The 11,536-nt window shown below is 43.5% G+C and overlaps 1 pseudogene; it reads left to right on the top strand.

Annotated features, from left to right (window-relative positions):
• Nucleotides 1-653: 653 nt before the first annotated feature.
• Nucleotides 654-775, top strand: LOC123786181 (U2 spliceosomal RNA; annotated as a pseudogene).
• Nucleotides 776-11,536: the final 10,761 nt, after the last annotated feature.

The following is an 11,536-nucleotide window of genomic DNA, read 5'->3' as shown; positions in this document are numbered from 1 at the left end:
CAGATGCAGAGAATGAACTCACCTTCCAACAATCCCTATCCCAGTGATATGTTCAGATATTGGATTAATCCTCCTGTTGATAATTAAAAATCCTAGACCAAAAAAACAACAATTTTTTTAAAAAAAACAGCTGTTTGAAGGCACTGGAGATCAGTTTGGGACAGGCAGAAAGTGGAGGGGATTTGAGCTTTAAAAGAAGGAAAACACAGTAGGTTAGATTTGTATTTACCTAATCTTATCCTTAAGGATGGTGTGGTGTGGTGAATGGAAATAGAGCTCAAACAGAAAGCATCAGTCCTACTTACCTAAGTCAGAGGTCAGAGTCTGGGGCTATCAAAGCAGCTGGACATTTAAGGGGGAAATCTTGGAAAGGAGGGAGTCGCAGAGGAGGAATCCCAAAATCTGTGTAAAAATTCCCTTCAAACACTTGGACGACTCTGAGCTGGACATGTTCAGGGAAAGAATCCAAGAAACCCAGCAGGAAGCAACAACTTAAAGGCTGAAAGCCCATGCAGAGATTTCAACAGCTGTCTGATACTGAGGAGACAGAGTCTGAAGTTTAATACCACCAATTTAGAGAACGCTATTTTTCCAATGAAACCCTAGAAGGGCCATATCTTAGTAGTAAGAATTCTATCCCGAGACTAAGAGCTACTGCTTCTCGGCCTTTTGGCTAAGATCAAATGTAGTATCTGTTCTTATCAGCTTAATATCTACTACATCCTCTGTCTAAGACTAGGAGCTAAATCCTAGGATTAAGAGAAAAATAGCCTTGCTATAAGAGAGCCTGAATGAAGTCTCCATAGGAACAAAGTCATCCACCAGCAATTTAACTGCCATCTAGAACAAAATTCAACCCTCTTTGGAGTAAAATAACTAAACTCAGAGTCTCCACAATGTAACATCCACAATACTGAATATACAATAAAAAAAATTAGACTTATGAAAAAGCAGGAAATTATAGCCCATAATCAAGAGAAAATGAGAAAACAGTCACTAGAAACAGTCATATTAGCAATCCGTATGTTGTAATTAGCAGACAAGATTTTTGGATAATTATGACAAATATGTTACAGTATCTCTGGATGGATACAATGGATGAAAGGGTAGGAAGTTTCTGGAGAGATATAAAAATCCTAAAAAATAATCAAGTGGGTATTATAAAACTAAAAATGCTAATATTTGTTATCTTTTAAAAATGTATTGAATAAGATTAAGAGTAGATTAGACAGTGTAGAAGAAAAGATGGGTGACTCTAATAAGAGATCAATAACAATTGCCCAAACTGAATCACAAAGAGAAAAAACATTGAAAGAAATGAAAATAACCTTAATGATTTGTGAAATAGTAAGAAGTCTAACACACAGTCTGGAATCCCAGAAAGAGACAAGAGAGAGAATTGAGCAGAAATAATGTTCTTTAAAGAAATATGGACCAAAATTATTTCCAAATATTATTGAAAATATCAACTTATAGATCTAAGAAGTTCAGCAACACGTGAGTAGGACAAATACAAAGAAAACCACATTATCAGCTAAATTTAGAAAATCAAAGAAAGAGAAAATCTAAAAGCCATAAAAGGGGGAGAACCATTACATACAGAGGGCCAATGATAAGAACGACAACTAATTTCTCACAGAGACAATAGAGACCAGAAGACAATAGGGTGATATCTGTAAAGTATTGAAAGAATAACCCTGTTAAACTAGAAATCTGTATCCAGTGAAAATATTCTTTACAATTTAAAGTGAAATAAGGATATTTCAGGTAAACGAAAACTGCATTTATCATCGGTATATCCACATATGAGGAATGTTAAAGCAGGCCCTTCAAGCTGAAGGGGTATGATGCCATATGAAATTTCAAATCTATAGAAACTTACAAAGAGCATAAAAAATGGTAAATAAGTGGGGAAATATTTTTAATCTACTTTTCTATCATCTCTTAAACTTTTAAAAGACAATTGACTATTGAAAGCAAAAATAATAATCCGTTATTAGATGTATACCTTTGTGGAAGTAAAATGTATAATTACATCCAAGCTCCTCCTGTCTCCTTTCCCACCAGTTAGCAGTCCCTAGGGATGAAGAAGATCCTTTCAAATTGGCCACTTCAAGACCCTCAGATCAACTACACAGTCATCTTTAATATTCTCTGTAGTTAGGAAGGGGCTTCCTTCTCAGATTCTGTCCCCTTTGCAGGCATCCTCCTGTCTTCCAGGGCCTGGTCAATCTCTGCACGTATGTAAGGTTCCTGCGCTCTTGTTAATTCTCCACAGAGGGGAAGCTGTTGATTCTATTCAGGCAGTAGCATTGATTGCCTCTTTTCTGTAGGGCCTTTGCATTCTGCTTCTTCTTAAAATAATTTCCTCCTTTCTTTGTGTGCTTAATTCTTACTCATTCCTCAGATATCAACACAAGTATAATTTCTTTGGGGAATTTCTCATTGCCTTCCCCCTTCTCCTCCCCCTGCCATCATGCCCCTTGTCTTTGTCCATGCCTGGGTGCCCTGCCCAGTCTCCCACTTCCTCTGGACAAGGCACCTCCCTAGTTAAGCCCAGAACCCTAAGGGTAAGTCCACACAACCACTGCCAAATTCATGGAATACATACCTACCTGTTTAATTTTCACCTGCCTACCAGGATATTCATCTCGTCTGAGCTATTTAGATCTTCTTGATGCCAATTGATCGCTAGTCTGAACATCTCATCACTAACTGCAAGATTATTCCCGCCAAGGAAACTTTCTTTTCCTCAATCCATCCAGTCTGCTGGTCATAGCCAATCTTGTTTTGCTCCAACCTTTTGCCAATAAATGCCATTCTGTCTGTGTATAACTGAGATTTGGACATGCCCATACGTAGAAGCAGGAGAAGGGCAAGAAGATACATGGAGCCAGCCTTGGTTGAGAACCACCCCTAGGTACTCCTATAGCACCATCATAACACTCTTGACTCCATACTGTAATTGGCCTATAACCCTGTCCTTTGTTGTAGCCCCAGTGTGTAACAGAATCTGGCTGAGTATGTGCATTCAATCGATATTTGTTGAATAAATAAATGAAAAATTGAAGAGTCAGAAGAAACCAAGGAAATGGATTTACTAAAGTGAAGGAAGTTAAGTTCCAGGGGTCCTATTCTTTGCTCCCCCCCACCCTGCCACGTCTTGCAGCACTGGTGTGGCAATTGGTAGGTGACAGTCGCCGGAGAGAGGCTGTATGAATGCTTGTCCATTCCTGAAGCTAAAGGACACCTTTCAAGTTATGCTTAGGTAAGAGGGTTTCAGTGAAGGTCATTTTCCTTTTTGTACTAAAAGGCACTACGTACGTATGAGGTAAGTGGCATCACTGCCATAAAGGCCTGGGGCTAATCAAATAACACACTCTTAGGATATTCTCTGCAACATCTGAGTGTACTTGACATTTACATCTAATTCAGTGATGCGCAGTTCTGGTGTGACGGTTCTCAAGGTGCCTATAACTATCTCGAGTGCATCAACAGACTCTCCAAATGAAATGAATTTACGTTCACCTTAATACAGACTCCCAGGGCCCACCCCAGACATATTTAATAGGGATCCGTGGATTGGGCTTAGAAATCTGCATTTTAATTTTTTTTTTTTTAAGATTTTACCCATTTATTTGAGAGAGAGAGAGAGAGCATGAGCAAGGGAAGGGAGAGGAAGAAGCAGGCTCCCCACTGAGCAGGGAGCCAGATGTCGGTCTCCCTGGGAAGGTGACCTGAGCTGAAGGCAGACGCTTCAATGACTGAGCCACCCAGGTGCCCCAAAATCTTCATTTTTAAATAAAGATCACAGATAATTCTGATGTAGCACTTTGGAATCATTGCTTTATTCCAGTCTTCTCATTTTCCAGATGAGCAAACATGAGCCCGACGGGTAAAAATGACTTGCCTACAGTCATACTATGCCAGAATTAGGCCAGAATCCAGGCTTGCTGACTCCAATTCCAGTGCTCTTTCCATTATAGTGCACTGCCTCAGAGTCCCCAGACCACTGCTCCTGGCTTCAGGGAAACTGAGCAAGCCTTAATTACAGCAATCCTGCTATTCCTGGCCTTGTTCCTAAATGTCTTGCAGCCTATGGGGGCAGGGAGAGGGGTGGGCAGTGGGTGTGGTGTAATGCGATCAGTGGCAAGGGGCTTCGCCAGCCACCACTCTCAGTGGCAGAGCTGTGAACACCTGCATGAGCCACTGCCCCCCTGGTCTGTTGGGAGCCCCATCACCCACCAGCTATTTTCCTACCCAGACTCTGCCTAACCTGTCCCCACCCTATTTGCCAACAACCCCTCCTCAACTCTGTAGCTTCCTAGAGATAAGAAAAAAGAGGGAAAAGAGGAGAGACAGCTATGCGAGTTTCTCCTTGGAATGAATGGCACTAAAAAGGGAACCTAGAGGTTGTGAGTGGAAAGGCTGCCTGGGCAGTTTCCATAGCAACGCCTCCATCCCTGCCCTGAAAGCTACGTGCTATCTGGCATGTGCACTCTGCCAGGTTCCTGGAGGGCACGGCTGTCCCTTGCTCACTCAGGGTTCAAAAGTGAGTTTTTAATTCTGGTATTCAGATAATAATATACAACGCATTTATGAGCTCTGGAACCAGCGGGAGCTGAAGGCACGCGTCTGCAGACCATCTAGGGAGGGGTCCAGAACTTGGACACCTTTACATTCCTCCTCTTGCCACAGGTCTTGGCAGGCAGCAAGTGCTTAAACACTGTTGGCTAAATGGCTGAACCAATGAGAGTTTCTTCGAGGCTTTGGGAAGCTCTTCTGCTCATTTTTGAGAGTAGAGAAAAGCAGAGCAGGGCATGCGGCAGAGCACAGAGGGGAGGAAGGGTCGGCCCTCCCCAGGTATGGGGGACACACACTGGTCTCCAAACGGCTTCTAAGAATTTCCCCTCTTCACTCTTCACACACTGAGTGTCAGCTGCCCCCCACCCCAACCCGAGCTGCCAGCCACCAGTTCTAAGGAGATAGCAACCAAGTGTTACCCCTCCCAGGGGCCTGTGGCCCTCTCCTTCTGTAGAAACTTATTCCCATACCATCCCCCCCAAACACACACACACACACTTTGGGAGAGAGGTGTGTGGCAGTGGGTCACAAAGAGTGGAGTTTCAAGCACTAGTGATGAAAATGTTTTTAAGAAAGGGGAGTAAAGACTTGGGAGTCCTGCAAATAAACGATTTGCCATCATAATAATCGCCTGGAGCGTATTTAAAAACACCTATCTTAAAAATCTTCCTTTGAGAGTAGCTTTCGTATTTGACAACAGCAAACAAGTCTGGTAAACCAGGTAGGTAAATAAGCTGGGTAAGACCTTTTTGGGATAAAAGACGCCTTTCAGCTCTAAGAAAGTGATAAAGACTTGGGTTGGTTGGTTTGTTTTGCTTTCTGCAGTCAATGAATAATTGAGGAAATATTCCGTGGGTGTGTCTCCTGATTAGTGCCCCCCCCCCCAGGCCCAGGAGCAGCAGGCTTGGGCTGGGCTGGGCCTCCCGCCCAGGCGGGCCAAACGGGGTTCAGGTGACTGGGGAGACACATGGGCAGCCACAGGATCCAACTGCTCACCCTCTCACCACCTGGCCTCACACCTCATCCACTCTGACACCCCCAATCTGCCAGCACCTTCCCTCCTTCACTTGCTGCAGGCCCTGTGCTCAGGGTCCCGGGTTGCTGGAAACTGCTGGAGAAGACTCAGCCACGCACACCGCCATCACCAATGGTCTATGGGGCCCTCACAGTGGCCCACCCCACTACCTCCAGGGCCTGCTCAATGTTCACCTGCTTTCCCCACAATAGCTACCTTAAGTTTTAAGCACTGTCCTCCTGCCCCTGGGCCATCTGCTGCTCCCTCAGGAGCAGCAGATAACTTATCTCCTATTTTCCAGAGAATATAGAGGCCCTAAGGCTAGAGCTCTCTCACCTCACCTTACCCCTGGTTTCGTCTCTCCAGGACCAAGCCTCCCCTTATGTGTCAGTCCCGGGGAAGAAGGGGGGTTTGCTCCTGCCCAGAACTGGGGTCTCCCTCCTGATCCCGAGTTCACTCCTTTGATAACCAGTCCCAGCAGCCTTTGCTTTCTGCCACAGTTATCCCGGTCACAGGGACATGCCAAGCCCTTGCTCAGCTGTGTGAAAACACAGGGCAGACAACAAAGCCTTGACCCTCTGACCCTTCCTAATGCCATTTTACATCGCTCCTTCCCTCCCCAGGAAAAAGAAACTTTATGTAAAGAAGAAAGAATTCTTTCTGGAGAGGTTAAGTAGTCACAGGGGTTTTTTGTTTGTTTGTTTGTTTTTCTAAATCAATATTTAAAAAGCACACAGTGAAAAATGTCTTCTTTCTATGCCCATCCTCTTCCCAGAGGCCACCTTTCCTACCGGCCCCTTCTCTGCCCAGAACAAGGTCTGTTTTATACCCCTTCTCTTGTTTTACACTTGCTGTTTCCACTCGGTGTCAGTCATTGCATATTAGCATATATAGATTGGCCTTATTTTTTTTGAACACGCCACAGAGTACTCCCAAAGTACACGCAATGGACACATCAAAATGTGTTTGACAAGTCTATTGACAGATGTTTGGATCTATCTTTTGCTATTTCAAATAATATTACAGTTAATAATCTGGTACATACATCATTTTGCATATGAATATTTCTTTTTTTTAAAGATTGTATTTATTTATTTGGGAGAGAGACTGAGCATGAGCCGGGTGGAGAGGCAGAGGGAAAGGGAGTAGGGCTGAGCAGAGAGCCAGGCAGAGTCTGATCCCAAGACCCTGGGATCATGACCTGAACCAAAGGCATAGGCTTAACCGACTGAGCCATCCGGGCATCCCTGCATATGAATATCTATAGAATAAATTCCTAGGTGTGGAATTACTGGATAAATTGCATGGACTCTGGGAATTTCAACTGATAGCGCAGAACAGGCCCATCACCGTAAATATACCACTTTATATCTTATTCCCACCAGCAAGGATTAAGAGGGACTTTTTCCTAAGGCCCTGACCAACAACTGAGTTATTCAGCCTTTTTTTGTCTTTTATAGTCTAAGTGATAATTATATTTTCGTGTAGTTTTAATTTTATTTTCTCTTACAATTAGTGAAAATGGTCTTTTTTATGTGTTTAAGAACCATTTATATTTTCTTTCTTATAAACCGTTCATATCTTTTACCCATTTTTACAGTGGGTTGCTCTTTTTGTTATTGATTTGCAGAAGCTCTTTATATGTAAATCCCTTTATATGGTAGGTTACCTTATTTTTTTCAAACTAGTGTTTAAGTATACAGCTCAATGGCATTAAGTTCATTCACATTGCTGTGCAACCATCTATCTCCAGAACTTTGCATCTTCCCAAACTGAAATGCCATGCCCATTAAACAATAACTAACTCCCCACTATTGAATTTATCATTGTTTTCTTTTAGAACTTTGGAGTTTCTCTTTTCCCAGATTCTTTTTTTTTTTTTTTTAATCCCTACATTTTTCTTTTGGTCAGTGCTTCTCAGCCCTGGCTACATTCTAGCCACCATGGGAGCTTTTAAAAATACAGGTCTAGGGGTGTCTGGGTGGCTCAGTCAGTTAAGCGCCTGCCCTCCGCTCAGGTCATGATCCCGGGGTCCTGGGATCCAGCCCTGCCCTGGGCTCCCTGCTCAGCAGGAAGTCTGTTTCTCACTCTCCCTCTGCACTCCCCTGCTTGTGCGCTCTCTCTCTCCCTCTCTGTCTCTGTCAAATAAATAAAATATTTTAAAAAGTAAATAAAAATAAAATAAATTTTAAAAAATACAAGTGTCTAGGTCTTACCTCCAGAGATTCTGATTTAAGTTTGGAGTGAAGCCCAAACATTGATAATTCTAAATAAATACCTCAGGTGATTCTAAAGCTCAACCACCACTGAGAACCATTGTTTTTGCTTATTTACAATTTTATCTTTTATATTTAAGTCTTTGACTCACCTGGAATTTATACTAAGGTAAAGTGTGAAGTGAAAGTCAACCTCATTTTTTTTTTCTAGATTGGCTAGTCAATTATTCCAATACCATTTAGTAAGTGTAATCTAGCAAAACAGACTTTAGAAGAGAGAAATTCCTGCCCCCACCACTTAGTATTTGGGTGATTTGAGGCAACTTATTCAAACTCTCTATACCTCAGTTTCTTCATTGTAAAATACGGGTAATAATAACACCTCATAGAATTATTTCGAGGATTAAAAAGGCTTATAAATTTAAAGTCCTTAGAACAGTGCCTGGACCTTAGTAAAATAGTGTATTAATATCTGCTACTATTATTTGTTTCCATTCAGCAAATAAACACATGCAGAGCCAACACAGAGTTGATGGAATATATATATATATATATATATGTTTAGGTTAAATAAAAAGAGGATATAAAATTAACTCATCTAGATTAAATTTCTATATGCATTGAATAAGCACTGCAAAGAAATGCATGAACTTGTTAGCAGTGGTTATATTTAGGGAGATCAGGAGATCACGAAATACTCTTTCATTCTTCCTTAGCCTTTCTTGTATTTTTCAAATTGCCTACAGTGGGCAAGTATTGCTTATATCCAGGGATGGGGCGGTGGCAAAGGAGGTTTTAAAAACTGCTCAGTATGGTCTGCTGCGCTGGATTCCACCCCCAGCACGTATGTTGCCCTGCCTGGCATGGGTCAAAGAGCCTGTTTTCTATGTTGCATCCATGTCATGGAGAGCTTTCTGGGGAGTGATGGCCCAGATTAGAACTCTGCCTCCAGACTGGTATGAAGAGCATTTTCTGGGTTATTCTAACCAGCCGAAAGCCCTTGCCTCCCGTCTGCATTGTGCTAGCACTTTATCAACCAGGTCAGAAAGACCTTATCAAAAGCCTTGCAAAAGCCTCCGTTGGTTCAGTCAACAGATATGGATTAACTCCTTATTATGATCAGGACTATGTCTATTTCCTTAATAGATATTATATTATAGATATAGTATTAAAGAACAAAAAAAGTCAAGCTGACATAATTTGTTTTTAAAAATCTCAGGCTGCATTCCAGTGATTGTTGCTTTTCCAAAGTCTTCCAAACTTTACTATTCCTACTACTTATTTTAAATAATCTAGTCTAGAACTCTGCGTTGGGCTGAAGCCAAATTCGGCCAGCAGTATTTGAGCAAGCAGCATTCTTCCCCCTTGAACATCCAAATGACTTTTATTTAACCCTCTTCCTCCACAACTTCTGTCATTGCCCTAAAATGACTCAAAGAGCATCACCGGGGCTATTCCTCTATCCTGCAAACCTTCCAGGAACTGGAATATAATTCCTTTGCACCCAGAGTCTAAAACAAATGAGAGCAGGAAAATCCTAGAAACTCGTCCCTTATCCTGGCACTAGTATAGGAGAAGGTCAAGGGGACTCCAGACACTTTTAATGTGCTAGAAAAAATTTCTCCCACCTCACTCAAATTCTTTACAAGTATAAACTTCCAAATATCATTGAAAATACGTACTCTTTTTTTTTAAAGATTTTATTTATTAATTTGACATAGAGAGACAGCCAGCGAGAGAGGGAACACAAACAGGGGGAGTGGGAGAGGAAGAAGCAGGCTACCAGTGGAGGAGCCTGATGTGGGGCTCGATCCCAGAACGCCGGGATCACGCCCTGAGCCCAAGGCAGACGCCTAACGACTGCGCCACCCAGGTGCCCCCGTACTCTTTAAAAAAAAAAATCTGGGGGTGCCTGGGTGGCTCGGTCAGTTAAGTGTCTGCCTTCAACTCAGGTCATGATCCCAGGGTCCTGGGATCAAGCCCCACATCGGGCTCTTTGCTCAGCAGGGACTCTGCTTCTCCCTCTCCCTCTGTGTGCTTGCTCTCTCTCTCTCAAATAAGTAAATCTTTTTTAAAAATCTGAAAATAAAATCAGATCTATCCTTTCCTAATGCACAAAGGGCTGCTGTAAGCTAATAGATGACAAGTCAGTACTTCAGAGAGCTGAATGGAGCAGCACTCTGCACAAACTGGATATGGTAAGTGGCAACTAGAGGAAAGTACTTGCCATTTTAGAATTTAGAAGGGAATTAGGTATATGACCCAAAGTTCTTTTTACAGGTGGTCCAGAAACATTTAAAGTAATGCTATCTTTAATGCGGTGTCTCCTTGCCAGCCCCCTTCCCAGGCTTTCTGCTTCCGTAGGTCTGGGATGCAAAAAATCTGACGGCTAAGAAACAGAAAGAAAAGGGTGAGGGGCACTCTTGTGGGAGGGCTTGATGCTTGCATCTCTCACTATAGAAAAAGCAAAGGGGAAAAGCATGACAACAACATTGAACATTTGTGGATGGTTCCACTGTGCTGTCTTTCTATACGCATCGCTTCAATCCTCCATCAGGCCGAGGAGATGGGTGTCAGCATAGTCACATCACTATCATCACCATCTCCACCACCACAATCATCATCTGCTTCTAACAGACAAGGATGCTGATGCACACAGATAGTCATTTAAAAAGCCAAGATTTGGACCCAAGAGTTTTGATTCCTCCGTTAGCGTGCTTCACCCCAACTACAGACCTTCCTGAGAAACATCTGACCAGTTGGCCATCCCTCGCTAGAGCAGAGGTTGGATTGTCTTTCCCCCACAACCTCTCAGAAATGCATTACGGGCCATCATTCGCACCGGACCACTGATAGATGGGACCCCTCTGGCACCCACCACCTGCCCTGAGGCTAGAGGCCCCGACCCCAGGAGCACACGACAATCCAGAGGAAAACCCTCCCAGGCTGAGTGCCCTGTTTTGGCAGACTGGGGACAAAGCCACACAATCAACACCAGAAGCGTTTTACATGCATTATCTCTAATCCCCAACATCCTCCAGGGCAGATTTATCATTTTCCTTATTTTATAGATGAAGAACGTATTGCTCAGAAAGTGTTAAGTGCATTGAAAGCATTATCACACCTTGGGTGTCCCCCTCCTAGGCATTCAGCACCACCTGCCCCCAGGGAGCTATGCACCAGCACCACACTGACCCTCTGGGGCCACCTCCCTTCCCCCATCTGCCCCACCGGGTGATGGGCCGGCTATAAAGGAGCCACCCACCTCCACCCAGCCACACTGTGTTACCTCAGCCTCACGGTGTGGTGCAAATGAGTGTTTTTGAAGTTTGAGTCCTGGTTTTGCCATTTGCAGTGGGCAGGACCCTGGTACGTTCCATCACCTCTCTGAGCTCAGTTTCCTCATCTCTAGAATGGGGATTCGAAGTGGCAGTAATTTCTAGAGCTGTTGTGAGAACTAAACAAAGGAATGCACTGAAGTGAGCACTGAAGAAATGGGAAATTCATCTCATTATCCCCCCTCCCACAGACCCCTTTTGCTGCCTGTGGCCATGTTCCCACCAGTCGGTCAGGGCAGGACTTCAGAGGCCCCTAGCTTGGGGCAGTTTACAGTGGCTGCAGCCCTTTATTTTGGGTGCTCACTGTGCTTCCTAGGGTGGACTAAGGCCCAACACTCATCCGTGCTTCAAATCGGAGCTTCTAGGAGTCCCCGGGAATCTGC

The sequence above is a fragment of the Ursus americanus genome, chromosome 7 (assembly GCF_024610735.1).
Source record: "Ursus americanus isolate L20-20 chromosome 7, mUrsAme1.1.p, whole genome shotgun sequence".
NCBI lineage: Eukaryota > Metazoa > Chordata > Mammalia > Carnivora > Ursidae > Ursus > Ursus americanus.
The sequence above is the reverse complement of the archived record's forward strand: the minus strand, read 5'-3'. Positions and strand labels throughout refer to the sequence as shown.